The sequence below is a fragment of the Orbicella franksi genome, chromosome 1, assembly GCF_964199315.1.
Source record: "Orbicella franksi chromosome 1, jaOrbFran1.1, whole genome shotgun sequence".
Classification (NCBI taxonomy): Eukaryota; Metazoa; Cnidaria; class Anthozoa; order Scleractinia; family Merulinidae; genus Orbicella; species Orbicella franksi.
In genome coordinates, this window is record NC_138145.1 from 31,264,140 (window position 1) to 31,280,031 (window position 15,892).

At 38.4% G+C, this 15,892-nt stretch overlaps 1 long non-coding RNA gene and 1 pseudogene across 1 annotated transcript; both read right to left on the reverse strand.

Moving 5' to 3' along the window:
• Positions 1–349: 349 nt before the first annotated feature.
• Positions 350–5,638, reverse strand: LOC145493036 (gamma-aminobutyric acid receptor subunit rho-2-like; annotated as a pseudogene).
• A 7,741-nt stretch (positions 5,639–13,379) lies between these two features.
• On the reverse strand, positions 13,380–14,484 carry LOC145484202 (uncharacterized). Its single transcript, XR_014048992.1, has 2 exons — positions 14,326–14,484; positions 13,380–13,812 (listed from the first exon to the last, which is right to left on the reverse strand). It is a non-coding gene; the product is annotated as an uncharacterized LOC145484202 (long non-coding RNA).
• Positions 14,485–15,892: the final 1,408 nt, after the last annotated feature.

A 15,892-nucleotide genomic window follows, 5' to 3' on the forward strand; every position in this document is an offset into this window, starting at 1 on the left:
GCTTGCGTGAGGTTTATTGTGAAATTTACATCGCGTAATGGTCTGAAAATATTACAAAATTAATTAGGTATAAATCGAGAGGAAAATAACCCAGTAAAGCCTTTTAAGTTGTGCACAGACTACTTTAGGCTTTTTTGAAAGCTCAGTCATACAAATAATACTGGAAATAAGTCCGGTGGCGATCATTGTACTGTCTGGGGTTGGTTTAATGACAAATGAGTCGGCGCGACTCATGCTGTGTGACCACTGTGTTGCTCAAAGCCTTCGTTTTGCTTTTACAAGCTCGTATTTCCGTGATTTTCCTTTTCTATAACAGATCAATGGTGGCTCCTTGAATATATCTCTGAGTATTTGTATTTAAAAGTGCCATTTGTGCGTGGTTATGCTTTCCAAAGTTTGGTATTGACGGTTGAGTGAAATTGCCCGACAGAAAGGGTAGTAGTTCTTTCTGCAATTTTCGATTTCCGTTTTAGAGCTTCTTTTGTCTTTATATTTAACTTCTCGAAGGGTCTTCTCTACCATTTGCTCCGGGTAGCCTCTCGAGATCAGGCGTGTATTGAAATTTTCAATATTCTCTTCCATGTATTTCACAATAAACCTCACGCAAGGAGAAGGGAGTTCATCGGTAAATTTTATCACTTATTTCGTGGTTATTCGAACAAAAACTTACATTTTCCATGTATCAACATTGCCAAAATCAATTTGCGATAAAACAACGGCGAAAAAGCGTTGATCTCTCCCCAAAACCGTGTTTTTGGGCGTCGAAACAATTTTTCGCCATACATTTCCTTCTAGCGACTTGCAGTGTTTGCCCCCTGACGATCCCAGAGTTCTTTGCGCAAACACGGGTATCCGATTACTGGCAACTTATTCATTGAGCTTAAACGAGTTCTTAATGAGAATCCTCGATTAAGAGGAGGATTTTAAAGGCTGCTAACAGACTTCTGGGTCAGTTAGGATCTCAGCAAATTGTTTAACTTCTTGTAAACGGCGGCTTATGAGACGAAAGACAAATAATATTGATAGATGTTATGAAGCGGGCTTCGGAGAGTTGAAATCTGCTTAACCGTGGCGATGTCTGAGAGTGATTTCGTACACTAATCACCGAAAATGTGGCTGAAACATACTGGAAATATAACATGAGGCATCGTGGAACATCCAGTTGTCGACATGTCGCGAGGTAAGTGGAATATATCATTATTTTCTCTGTGCACCGTTATTTTCACGTTATTATGCTAATTAGGACAGCGGTCTTTGTTGACAAAAGCACAGCTTAAACTTCTTCTACTAACATTTTACAGTTTTAACTGCCCCAAAATTTTATTGCATGTTTTTACAGGTGCGACATTGCTCTTTAAGTGGAGGGTAGTTTTGGAATCTCAAGTGATGTACTTATTTCCTTTAAACTTCGCCTTTTTTATGGCGCTTCATGAGTAGTCCGAAAGGGAAGAAATTTAAAATTCTGTAAAAAAATCAGATGATAATCAAATTGCCAAAACAGCCTCTCAATGTAACAAGAAACATTTGCTTGTCTCGAATAAAGGGTTTTTACCCGGATTTATATCGTTTTCTTTGTATGGCAAATTGTTAAAAATGTGCCCTAAAATGGCCGCCGAAAGCCCTCTCAGAGGGGCAGAACCAAGATGGTGGCCCCAGCGCTAAAATACGAATCGAATTGAACTGAAAGTTATATTTTTGTGAATCACTTATCTAGACCATTCATCTGAGAAAGTTTGAGGAATTTGATTTTTTCTGGTCCAAATGGCCATAGTTGAAATTTACAGAGGGCGCCTCTTAATAATTCATCAAGTTAAAACAAAGAAAATCACAACCGTGAAGGTAGTTTGGATACCCGGGCGTTAATTAGCATAGATTTTGACGATTTTACTTCTCCGTTTACTCCCTAGTTTTTGTTTCGAATGAGAAGATATATCAAACACTCCAGACAGTGTTTCATCGGCTGTCCAAACATCTCGAATTTCGTCAAAAATACTTCGCTGCACGTCGTAAAAAAAAAAAAAAAACCACTCTCTTCCAGGTGTTTGGATAACCCGATGAAACACTCAAACTCGTCATGACATAGTTGATGTGGTGGCCATTCTTCACTTGCTTACAGAGAGCCATAGATCTTTAAAAGGGGGTGCAGGCAAAGAAATGTAACATTTCTACTTCCTACTTACGCGGGGAGAAAAATCGTCCAATCAGATTAAATGCATGAAAAAAGGCAACCCTTATGTCCGACGAGACCCATCGAAAAGGATAGTCTGATTTCGTTTTTATTAGCGGTAAAAACAATAGACTTTGAATTTCCGAGAATGCAAAAGGGAACTTCTTTCCGCTGTAGTTGCCCGGCCGTTCACATATACTATAGAATCAGTCCGGGCTTATCCTGTGGAGGCGCCTACTATATATTACTCATTGTGGCAGGTATGTAAGTGCAGTCAACAGTTTTACCTGAATTGATACTACTTTGTCTTTGCCAAACAGCTTTGTACGCTAAAAAACACACAAAAATAAAGACAAAAATGTCACATCATAACATTTTCTGTCTTCTTGCGTACTAAGATATCTTTGGTGCTTATTAATAGTAATGGATCGGAGTAGAAAACATTTTGTAATTCAAAAAATATTGTTTTTCTTTTGTATACTCTGTGAAAAAGTAACGACACCACGTAAGAAGTCGGTGTAGAAAAACAAGAGCCTTAGGTAAAAAGGTGTGCAAAAACGCCACCGTTTTTAAGGTTTTTTCGAATTTTTGTCGTCTTTAAAAGTCCTGTTGAGTTGCAAGAAAACAAATCCTTTCATATGTCGTGTTAAATCAATCCTCCACATACTACTACTACTACTACTACTACTACTACTACGACTACTACCACTGCCACTGCCACTGCCACTGCCACTGCCACTGCCACTGCCACTGCCACTGCCACTGCCACTGCCACTGCCACTGCCACTGCCACTGCCACTGCCACTGCCACTGCCACTGCCACTGTCACTGCTACTGCTACTGCTACTGCTACTGCTACTGCTACTGCTACTGCTACTGCTACTGCTACTGCTACTGCTACTGCTACTGCTACTGCTACTACTACTACTACTACATATAGACACCAGCAGATATAAAACCTCACCGCTTCATGACTAGATCCTTCTGTTTGGTGATGTGACATCATCTCTATATAACTCACAAGTACATACTCTGCAAAAGTACCAATTACAAGTGTGTAGCAAACAATAAGGTACCAATCCACTGCCTTAACATACGACACCACAGGTAACGACCCCTGACCAAATCCGATCAACAGCGTAGTCATCGTAAGAACAGTCGTAATCCCGAGCGACACTCGAGCTGGGACAGACGTACGGTCGACGAAAAACGACAGCCATGACATCAGGACAATAAATATAGCTGGAATATACACGTGGTAAGATAGTGACCCAGGCGTCGAGTGAAGACGAATGTCACCCCAAGAAGTGAGTAATTACCCGCGAAAGAAAAAATGTTTGTGATATGAAAAATTCTGAATATAATCAGCCGCCATTCCAGGCCGACACTCTGAAGAATCAGAGACCATATAACTATAACTAGAACTTGAACAATGCAAGAACAAAAAGATTCGCAGATTTCCAGTGGAACACAGTTGACTGTCTACTAATTGTTCACCAGTAGCCAAACATATATTAGTTATGACTTAAAGTTTGACTTAGCCATACCAGGTGAATAGAATTTGATTTTCCGTTGAACGGTCACTGAGCTTAAGGCAAATTGAGCAATTTCTTGCTGTTTTGACTAAGTGACATTTTGATCTCTTTTCCAGTCATAGACGATATCTTCCGAGTCTGTAGTGAAAGAATCTAAGAAAACAAACAACAAAATGTTAGAAATCAAGCAGAGGATTAATCGAGAAGGTATAATTCATGATTAGTAAAAGTATGCTTAAAATTGTGCATAAAAAGTACGAAAACTACAAAATAAATTGAAGTTATAACAAATCATAGCACACTTTTCTGAGGCACAAGTCCCGCAACTGCTAGCTTACAGTTTGCATTCAACTGTAGGTTCTCTGCGTTCCTATCGCCATCATCGTAATCAGTTAATTCAAATTAATATGCCAGAGAGTATACATTTTTTGTACCAAGCGACACAGACCTCTCCTCTCTTAAACTTGCTTCTCACTTCCCAAGTTCACACGATCGCATGTTGGACAATAGAGCTACAACGCTTTGCGAGAATTTCTATCTTCATAAAAAGACCCATCGCCAAACGACATCATTAGGCAGCAATGAAAACTACACTTTCGTGACGACACTAGATCGTGATGACTTGTTTGACCGATCCCACTCCCAGCCAGGATATTTCGTGGTGGTGTTCAAGACGTGTAACTTGGAGAACGTATTGACACAACTTAAAAGACATTCAAACCTCGTAAAAACTTACAAAACTAACCAGAAGACATTATAGAGGTTTACCTGAGCTGTAATTAGGATGAAATTTCGAGAAGACTTACAGACCCGTACAATCCATATGTTTTACAGCAAACTGTTGTTTATTTTAGCATACTTACAGCTTAAAAAGTTTAATTCACACGTTTGACGATCCATGGGAAAGTTTGGAAAGTCCATAGCACATAGACACGAGAGAGCGATCCTAAAAAGATTGAATTCAGCAGAATTATTAATGGCACGTCACACGTGGCTGGCAATAGTGTCCAGCAGTTTTTAAAGCTTTACCTTTATGGATCAATACAACTACTATTTCTCAGTTGACGCTACGAAAATGGCAGCAGGCAAATGCCCAACCACTGGGGAACAATTCATGCAATTTTAAAGACATAAGAATTACCATAGCAGCCGTATAACCTGATTAAAACACCCTTGATGTGGCTTTAAGCGTTTACGAGAAAGAGTTCGATAAGCCATATTTCCGTCTTTTATTATCGAATCGCGAATGGCATTTCAAGATTTCAAGAATCCATTTCAGCTGTTGTCTTTTAATTACCCCATATGCAACAAGAGCAAAAGAAATAGTATTTTAAAAATAATACCAGTTATATACCTTAAGCTGAAATATACTCCCCCATCAGGTTTGACTACTACAACCTTGTTTAGGGTAGTAAGTTTATGCAACTCTCCCTTCTTGCTGTTTTCAAAGTACCTGTCAGGCTGCCAAAGTCGGTCAGCCACTTTGCCTGGTAACGTGATTTGCTTGTTTGGCTTGTTGTAGGCTAATCTGGAATCCTGCCAATACTGGCGGAAGCACATGTCTAGAGTGAAAGCCTGCAGCATAATATAGACAGAAAGAAAATAGAAGCAGATGGTTACAGTTAGCAAAACAAGGGCTTGAGCCAGTCACAGATCATCAGCGTGCAGACAGAAGCGTCAAGCTTGGGAAACGATTCGTTTATTGATCTCATACGTGCTGAGAGAACGAAAAGGTTAACAGCAACGTAACGAGAACGAGTAATCGAAGATGACAACAACATCAACAAAGATCATCAAAGATCAAAAAAGATCAAACATCAACAAAGATCATTACGAGGTTTCGTCTTTTCTTTTTAATTCAAAAAAAAAAAAAAAAAAAATACAGAGCTCTTTTAACTCGACGCAAAAGCCCACTCAAATTGTCAGCCATAAGGCCCGCCCGTCCTTCTTGCCAACGACTACAGACAAAAATCTCAGTATGAGGTGAACAAGACAAAGAAATTTGAACAAAATTTCACAAAAACATTATACCATGTCTGACTCTTGAAAATTCCCTATGTAAACTACTTCTATCCTCACTTTGACAGTTGTCGGTTCACCTGAAAATTAAAAAGAAAACTTAAGCAACTACAAAAAAGGGGAATAATTTATTACCTTCTAAATTGTCAACCTTCTTGAGTGAGTTCTTAATAATGAACAGATCAGGGCTTCAACATCTACATTTTAATTTTACATTTTAAACTTGAACTAGCATGAATTTTCAGCTTGACTTGTGTCGAGTTGTCCCTATGAAATGGGACTCTTGAAAATTCCCTATGTAAACTACTTCTATCCCCACTTTGACAGTTATCGGTTCACCTGAAAATTAAAAAGAAAAATTAAGCAACCACAAAAAGGGGAATAATTTATTACCTTCTAAATTGTCAACCTTCTTGAGTGACTTCTGAGTAATGAACAGATCAGGGCTTCAACATCTACATTTTAAACTTGAACTAGCATGAATTTTCAGCTTGACTTGTGTCGAGTTGTCCCTATGAAATGGGAAATCAATTGACAACAGTTATACTTATTCATGGACATAGAAATTCGCGGGACCCGAATGGTCCATGATGATTATTCATTACACTTTCCAATGTGAAGTGGTGTTCACTATCATTAAACATGATCAACATGGCGAACTACGTCGCAGTGTACTTTTCTCCGTCAAGTCGGGAAAAAGTACTTGGCAATATTACTTTTATTTCATTGGAATCTCTGTACTCCAAAAATAAAGGTAAATTTGATTTGGAGCTTACAAAACTTTTAAGTTTCGCTTCAATTTAAGAGGCTCGTTGGCAATACAGTACTGTGGAAATCCAAAGTAAGCTGAATAAACCAAAAACAAATACCTTACAGAAGTAAGACAGGTTGACTTTCGTTTGAAGCGTATGATTTACATGTATAGACGTTTACATAAAATGACGCGTAGACTTGTTTAAAGCAGTTACCTGGATACCGAACTTGATGCTGTTTGGCAAAATAAAAGGAGAAAGGCCACCAGTGATGTCAGTTCTTTCCTGCTATACACTGGACAAAGAAAATATGATACTTCTTAAAACATGCTCTCTTAAGAAATAACATTTAATTTACGGGCGCTGTACCCTACATTCTTTCATTACCTTCCTTTCAGGCGGTGAAGCTCGGACTATCCACGCCTGTTAAAAACGTAACATTGAATAGCGTTGTTTGTATTCATACTGCAAGATTTGCCTTGTAAATTAGACTTTCTTCACTTTGACTCGTTGCTTTGCTCTGGGAAAACCAGGAAGGATAAAAAATATGAATCAGGATCGCATTAGAGAATGCGAACATTGTGTTCGCTTTTGCGACCTCAATAAGTGACAGCACAAGACAATATTGGTAAACAATGTATGCAGTGATAAACGAGTTTGAGAATCATCAATTATAATGACTGACTTGATCTGAAAGTAATAGAATCCAGGTATACTGACTTACTGGCCAAAAGGCTAGTGTTACTGTACCAAGAATATTTCTCAGCTGCCTAACTCGGATTTAGTCAATGATTTTGAGGAATTCATTTGCTAACCGGGCTTAAGCCCCGTGGCCTCGTAGAACAGCTAACTACTTGCAGTGTCCTCTGTCAATTCACTTGGATGGAAGAATTGTTGACCTTGTAGAAATAGTTTTGCTGATGGCCTTTCTAACGTGCTCTGCCATGTTCTCACAGGGTTTAATAGATAAACCCGTAAAAATGCAAAGGTTATTTGGCTGCGCAGCTCCGGGAAGCAAACCGAAGGGCACAAGTAAGAAGTCGTTTGTTTTCTCGAAATTGAACGCAGTAAGTGCAGACCTGAACAGTTAGCCTGTGAACAGTCTCCAGACAAGCGCGAAAGCAATTCGTCGAGCGCCATTTTTCCTCCCCAGACTGCTCGCCTTCACCCGGACTAGCTCCACTGTTCACAAGCTAAATTGAAGTGAGTGTTAGTCAGTACACACTATTGTTTAAAAATCTGGATAAAATGAATTATTTCCATTCACATCTAAGTTTTATTCAAATAACCGAATAAGTGTGAGAAAAAATGCTGTAAATATTCTTTATTTACATTTAGTTCTCAAGGCTACCGTGAAATATGGCAGGGTCGAGCGGAAAACGCAGCGGTAATCAGCCAAAACACTTCCAAATCGGTAGAACGGGAAACTCTTAACGAAACAAACCTCTAACACAACAACTGCTCACTCAAAACTGTAAAAACTCTCGCGATAAACGTACGCGCAACTTAATTCGTACGCGTAATGATTGTAAGCGTAACTTAAATTCGGAATGTTTCCGTGTGCGTGCACATGTACAGTATTCACCCTTCACGACACTGTTCGGAACTGAACTACCTCGAAAGACCTCGAAAGGGTTTATGGATGACATAAATTCGATCGTTCTTTTCTTACATTACCAGTCATTTAGTACGCTAGGTAGCATTCATAGTTTCTTTCGATCCAACAACAACAACAACAACAACACTGAACAATAAAAAAAAAGCCACTTGTTTAAGATACTTGAATAGCGCTTGTGCCAGTTTTCGCAGGTTATAGCACAAATTAAATCCACGTTTCATATTATATTATAAACGGAACCAGAGCAAAACATTCAGTTGGAGGACAATTGCTATTAATGTTACATCTATTGCTTGTAATTCAATAGAGGATAAATGAAGCTACTGAGAAATTCAACAAACTCGTACAATAAAGCTGACATTAAATCTTGACATGAGTATAGTTTCAATAGCTTCATATTCATACAGATAACAGGACTGAGCATTATTATGTCAAAGCAAGCTTATCATACCTTAAATGAATACCAGCGTTCATCGAAGACTTCTCGCAAAATGTCCTTCGCCTTCTTTCAATTCAGAAAATCATGACACAAAAAAAGGTGCTAAGCATTAGTAGCTGCAACTTTTAATTTGAATAATGTCGGAAACCGCGAACCAATGAGGTGTTAGGCTCTACTTGTTTGGCTGTATCACTCAGTATTATAATTATATTATCCTCATAAATCCCGAAATTATTCTTCTACTTTGCTTTAAAAAGTATCGGGATGTGAATTTCTTTCTTAGCTAACAAAAGATCTGACGGGCATTGATCAAGGCAGATGGCAATCCCTAATAACGTTCTAAGCCGTAGTTTTTCATTTGACGTCCTTTGATCGAATTAAGGCTTTGATTCACCTTTCTGGGTTGCTTTGGAAGTAAAATTAGGGAAAATAGCAAAACGTGAACACATAATTTTAAAGGAAAAGAACGTACGGAAGGATAGCTTGTGAATTATCTTTTCAGACGGTGCCATGTTCAACAGCTTGTAATGAGACGGACGCACCTCAGAAAACAATTTTATAGTGTATCCTTAGTTGAGTCTTAATCTTGTTAGGATGACGTCTATTGTCTTTGTTATTTCGAATTAGTTGAAAATTAGATTCCTTAAAAGGTATTGCACTTAGTCGTACGTCTATCAGAATCAGACAAATGCGTAATCAACTGCAGGTAAATACGCAGGGATTTACGTGAATAATTTAAGAGCTCGCAGCTTTGCCACTCGCTGTACATCGCAATAAACCTCTCTTTTCAGATTCACCGGGCTTTTGTGAGACTAGAACAATAAAATAAGTCGATTGGTATTATCAGTTTTTTTTTCCATTCGCCGCAACAGCTCCAAAATTACCCAATGTCGCAATATTCGCATAAAACGTGCGTGTCCGGCTGATGCTCGCGCGCACGTTGTGCTCATACGTAATACAATGTACGTGTATTTCCGCGTGCAGCAGAGCACTGAACTAGCTATAGTACTGTATTCAACAAAACTGTTCATTTCTTCTCTAAAAAAACATAAAGCAAGAAAATTCTTTCAACATTGTTTACATTTCTCTCCAAATGCATTGTTCTCATAGCTTTTTTGATTTTGAAATCTAACAACTGTGCACGCGCTATTATAACAAACGATGATGTAATAATAAGTAAACCGTGTCGTAAACAAACGTTGATTGAAGACAACAACATCATAAGCCAAAATGCAACGATCTATGATATAATTTACAACAGTCATGGAACAGTTGCCAGTCGAGCTGGTAACTCAAATATTTGATTTTCTGCACCCTGTTTACGATAAGCTGGCAAGATTTTCTGTTGTATGTCATCAGTGGAAAGAAATTATCCAGACAACAAATTCACTTTGGGAGCATATCCACCTTACGCCTCGTCAGCTGACAGAAAAGGAGAAAAACATCGTTTTGAGTTGTCTAAGAGAATATAATGATTTCATCAAGTGCTTGAGAGTGGCTTCTCTTGACATCGTGTTTGGAGGCGACTTTTGGTTCTTCGTACATCGAGTAACGTTAGAAATGACAAACCTGACGTGTATTGACATCCCTACCTTTCCCTGGAACCTTGAACAGTTTGTGACTTTCAAAAGCGCCGACAAACTAAAAGAACTCAATATTTACGGTTTCTGGGATTTGTCGAATACACAGTGGACTCAAAACTTCAGGCAGCCAGTCTCGCTGATTAGTCCAGGACATCTTCAACTTGTCAAAGAAAGGTGCACAAAACTTAAAGTCTTAAAGTTGTCGATTAACATGCTCCGAGTGCCAGAAAAGGCTTTAATGGAATTTGTAAACGCCCTCGATCTCAAAGAATTACAAATATCTGCGTATAATAGCAGTGAAGCCAACATCCCGATGAATCGGAACAGTGTAAGACTTTTAAGGTGTCTTTTATTATCAAAGTACGTTTCAAAAGTGACAAGGCTTGACCTTAGGTATGTCTCCATCGGCCACAAAGAGCTGAGACTACTGCTGAAACGTCTCAAATCATTGAGGTATTTGAAATTGTGCTTCCTCGATAATCACCGCTGTATGACAGGGTATCAATATCTTGACTCCAAAAGCTTGGAATATTTTGAGTTGGATGACCTACCAGCGAAGAATATTATGCGGTTAAAGTGTTCGATGCCCAAGTTAAGGGTTTTCATTTTAAGTGGTTGCACCAACTTGAAATCTCTTGAAGTCGTGTCTTCAAGGTTGGAACGGTTGTTCTTAAACTTCCTTGAAAACCTGCAATCAGTGCATGTCTCATCCACGACTCTCAAACGCTTTGAGGTGGCAAATTGTGGATCGCTAACTTCAAAGACAATCGAAAAAGTTTTACAGCATAACAGGAGAATTGAACATTGCACTTTTAGAGGACATCTTGTGAATCAGTTTCAATTATCCCAAATGGAAACCAGTACTAGTGGAGTATTAACAGAACTGTGTCTGTGGATAACAGATTTCTTCAAACTGCAGCAAATTCGTGTCCATTGCCCAACATTAAAATCATTTATGTGTAACTATCACAACACAGCTGATCGTGAAGAGTTCTCCATTACAACAGCAGAGTGCTGCATAGATATGCAATGCAACGTTCTTCTTGATGCTTACATTTCCCTACCGAAGATAAATTCAATGAATATCAAGTGCAAGGCAATAAAGCACCTTCTGCTAAATGTCGGCCAAAAGAAACGTGAGACACCATGCCGCGTCGTGCGAATATCGGCAGAAAAAAGATTGAGGACGTTTTGTGCCAGCAAGTGCATCTTCGCTCGAGTAGAAATTAATGCCGAGGAAATAGATAACTTAAATTTTAACAGTTGTAGAATCAGTGAGTTAAAGTTGGAAGGTAACCGTATTGACATGATCTTGATGCGAAATGTTAAACAATCGCAAGAGAATATAGACTTGATTGCAAGGTGCAAAGAAATAAAGAAAGTAGTTCTAAGGGAATGCGATACTCTACGCTCAGTGACTGTATTTCCTGATGAAAAGCAATTTTACGACACTTCACAGATTGAGCATGCACAGTTACAGTCTCTACAGATGCCTCCAGCTGCTTCATATAATATACAGGAAGATGTCCGCCATGGCGTAGAAGAGGAAGATTCAAAGTCAGGAATGGGAGTTGGCTCTGAGATAAAAGAAGTGGTTAAAACTGTCGCCGCGCTAAACTGCCCTTGTTTTCGTGGCTTTCTGATATTTAATGCAAACAAAAATGAGAACAACGTAGAGCTGACTTCAGGACAACAGCATGCAGCTAGTGAGCGAAATTCTGGCACATCCACTGATGACGTTCGAGAGGAAAATTTGGTTTTCAACAGTAACGTTAGCCAGGAAATCTCAAAAGTGAAAGACGAGTCTTCAGGAGTATCAGACCTTAATCTAACTGAAAGGGATTCGGGATCCCCTTAGTCTTCCACGATAGTGAACATTGCAATTAAAGGAGAGAAAAACGAATATTCCACTGGTCAAGAAGGCTTAAAAGACAACAATCAAGAAACATTTAAACAAAATCCGATACGTCCGCTTATGAATCTGTGAATAAGTATCCAGCATCTTAACCCTTTTACAGATCTTGATTATTATGATGCAAGAGCAACATGACCAGAATAAAGGTTTACTGACAATGTGGAGGTTCATGAGAAAATCTCAGTTAATATCGCGTACGGATAAGAAAATTGTATCATAGTCATGTACAATGTTTTTGATATTTTAAAAAGCAACTGAGAAAAACTCTCTACTATGGAAAAACAGCCAATAGGTACGCAATGTGTACATGTGTGGCTTCCAGTTATGCGAGTTATTATACATTGAACTCACTATCTCTTTTCTGATTAGCAGAAAGCGTGCAGTGTATTTTCGAAATCAGCGCCTAATCAAGGACACTCAAGGTCACGGGTAATCATGTCATGTATGACCACGGTGCATGATTTTTAAGGGTAATCATGTCAAGTTCGCGAGCTTTGTATTGCTTGCCGTCAGTGAAGAAGCAAAAACATGACTTCCATTTTTTTTTCGTTCAATGTATAGTAAAACAATTATTAGATTCGGTTTTGTGATATTCAGAATAATCAAGGTCTCGGTAAGGGTTATCAGCCTCAGTCTTCGGCTTTGGCTGATAACCCCTACCTCGACCTTGATTATCCTGGATATCACAAAAACCTCATCCAATAATTTTTATTATTTTATTGACTTTTTTTACACTTGTAACAACAGTAGTAGTAGAGTCACGAATTTTGCCAAGACAGATTCACCTGAATTCTATGATTTTCGTTTTACTCAATGGAAAAATGTTAGATTTTTAAGAAACTTTTATGCATTTTTTCGCGGGAGCTGATAAACGTTCTACCATGAGAATCCAGCAGAGTTCGAAAACTTCAAACTTTCAATTTGCGAGAAAAAAACGTTGATACACCTCAAAGCTTTATCCAAGAACACTGAATGATGATATCCTATATTCATCCGACTTCGCCTATTTGTGACTTGCGTATGTCACTAAAACATCGTAGCTTGACAAAATACAGTATCTACGAAAACGTTCATCAGCTTTCAGTTTTGTAGGTTTCCTATGAGGAGAATCGTAGCCGCCAAGTCAAGTACTTCTGACCATCGGCTGCATTGAAAACCCTTGAACTTTATAATATATTCAAGATGGCTTTGCCCTCGCATTCCTCTCGAGGTGTTTGTCTAGCTCTTGGGGATAAAAAGCCTTCATATATTAATCCCGAAGTGACCTCTAACGAAGATTAAGGTGGCATTTCACCCACTCACTTTTTGTTGTTCCAGAAAAAGAAAAATTTCATCGTAACTACCAATTTCCTATCGCCCTCCTTAGACACCAGGTCGCTCAGCTCGGTTGCCTCATGATCATTCAAGTGCGGCATATGTTAGTTAGAAGAACTTACAGAAATTAGACGACAAAAACTGAGCACTTGTATAAAAGTTAAAAGAAGGGATATTTTCCTTGTCATACAAAACACTACATGTGCTCTTTTGATCTCTCCTAACCAGGTTTTAATCTTCAAGAAGTGAACTAGACATCAAACGGTAAATGTTTAACACGTTTTATTCTTTCACTACTCATTCATTTAGTTTCTAATCTTCTTAAAGAACTGTGCAACGACTTAGATCCAAGAGAGGCTTTCGAAGAATCTTTCTTTTCATCAGTTCTCAGAGTCGGGGTCCAGCACTCGCTTGCAGTCCAGGTTACGTGCTGCTGCGCACAAACTCCGCCGGTAGTTCTGTGGAATCTCCTAAAGATTATTCATCGAAATACTTCTTATCAGGAAATTGGTTTTATCAAAGTCAGAAAAAGACTTATTTTCTTGTGATGTTTGTTGTACAAGGGTTTCAGGGGGAAAAGGTGTTAGTATAAGAATCAGTTTGTACTTGTGGAATAAGTAACTGCGTTGGTTTAATGGCTTAAACCCATGGCAGGGCCCAGTTGTTCAATCACGAATAAGATCAGTTTTGTAACTTTTCTGTGAGGGTTTTGACCTAGACTAATCCTAAGATCTACAAAACCTTAACAGTAAAAACACGAGAAAGTAAAATGTAATTTAACTCTAAACCCAACTGCGCACTAGTGTCGGTGCTCTGAAGTCGTCCACATGAGGTGATTGTTAAGAAAGAATGCAGTTATTGACTGTTTATAAGTATCCTTTAAAACTATGTGTAGTCATCCTGGTGAGAGTATGTTTCAGGATAAATGTTGTTGGAGACTGATTGCAATAATGACATTTTTTTAGATGCTCACAAATACTCACCATTCTGTAGGAATCCCTTTTACCTGGAACTGTTCCTGTGAACCCTTCACTGCTGGACATCAGCAAGATCAGTGATAACGTTAAGAGGAAAAAGGCTGCCAGCTTATTCGATTTCATTCTCACAACTTGACTTTGTTAAGCTTTATGACTGCTCGTCTCCTGAGGAAGGTGTCCCTGAATATGACGTGCAATGAAGCTTGGTGCCTTTATATCCTCAACAATTACCCACGAAATTCAGTCTTGGAAAATAAATTTGTAATTTCAGGTCATCCCTGCAGGTTTGAATTATTAAGTGGGTTTTGTCGGTAAATGTGGGAAAATAAATGAGAAGAAATCAAATTTTCATGAAGATAATGTAAAAACGTTTAAAATAAATCGCTGTCTTAAGTTACAACTTCCGCTTTCTCTCTCTAAATGATTGCCACGCTTTCAGTTTGCGGTCAATTTAGTGTGGTATCTCATTAATGAAGACTAGTTATGGATAAATTATTGGTCTAATCTGCAGATTGCTCAGGAGGAAGTCAAATATTGTATTTGGTTAGAAACTTCAACTTGAGAAGAAGTATGCATTATGCTCAAGTCTACTTTTCCAAGTTGACAACTGTGGAGCTTGCAGATGAAAATCAATTTTTTCAGTCTTTCAAGTAAAAATCTCATAAAATCTTAATTATTTTTTGTATTTACAAATTGTTACTTATCAGCGAATATCTGTTTCACTTAACAGGAATTTTGGTTTCCATCTGACGAGTATTTTGGGAGCTCAACGAATAACGTCACGTGAAACTCCCACATACTAAATAATCAGAAGAAAAAAGTGAAGGTACGTTCTCTTTACTTTAGAGTCGAAACGCAAAGAATCTGGGAACCAGTTTGCGGCAACAGGATATCGATGTCTGGCAACGATTTTTTAAAAAGCTTGAACTATGATTGGTTGATGGCTTCCACAGACAACACTTAGCCAATTATAGTTCTCTTAACCCTCACTAGATCTCCTTTCAGTTCAGAAAGCTGATGTTTTAGTCTCCTGGAGAGTTTTAAAGTGGTAGATTGAGTGCTATGTCATCATTCACAATATCACTGGTGTTCGTGTTCCATTTTAACCATATATGTCTCCAACCAAACAAAGAAAACTTAAGGTTAGATGAGTACGACACAGTCAGAAGAACAGATTAACAGTTGCCCCTAGAACACACGAAATGAACAGATTCACGGCTGGTGAAAGCAGCCTTTGCGTAAATTACTCCCTAAAATTACGCTACAATCTCAGCTTTAATATGACCTTAAAAAAATTGAGGCGATCTATGATCAAGTTTTTGAGTGACTTGATTTTTATTTTTCCCTTTTGTCTCAGCGACGTTCAGAAACAAAATAGGAAAAAAAATCAAATCACGTCCGTTATAAAGTGACATTAAAACGTGGATTATTAAAGACAGTTATTTGGTGCTTGCTTGCTTGTCTTGATCTGTAGATAATTCATTGCCTGTCAGCTGGACCTCTTTAAATCATGGAAATAGCAAATGATGTTTAAATGATCCGCAACATCGGCACGCTTTGTGCCAGTTATCAA